Source organism: Penaeus monodon, chromosome 34, assembly GCF_015228065.2.
Source record: "Penaeus monodon isolate SGIC_2016 chromosome 34, NSTDA_Pmon_1, whole genome shotgun sequence".
NCBI classification, from domain to species: Eukaryota; Metazoa; Arthropoda; class Malacostraca; order Decapoda; family Penaeidae; genus Penaeus; species Penaeus monodon.
In genome coordinates this window covers 34,666,712-34,666,940 of record NC_051419.1, presented here as the reverse complement: position 1 = coordinate 34,666,940, position 229 = coordinate 34,666,712, and positions in this window count along the sequence as shown.

Here is a 229-nt window from a genome sequence, read left to right as displayed (position 1 = left end):
GTTTTACAAAACCAAGTTTTAGTAATCCCATGCCAACCCTGGTCACGTTTTTCAAGACAATGTGCGGTGATGAGATGATACTAAACGATGTGTTTGTAATGTGTACGTTTCCAAATAGGAGTAAAAGTCATAAAGAGGTTTTCATCCAGATATTACCGTATTCCATCATGAAAAACGAGCCTTGTGTGATTGACCACCTTTGATTCTATCAGCAGCAGCAACATTATTA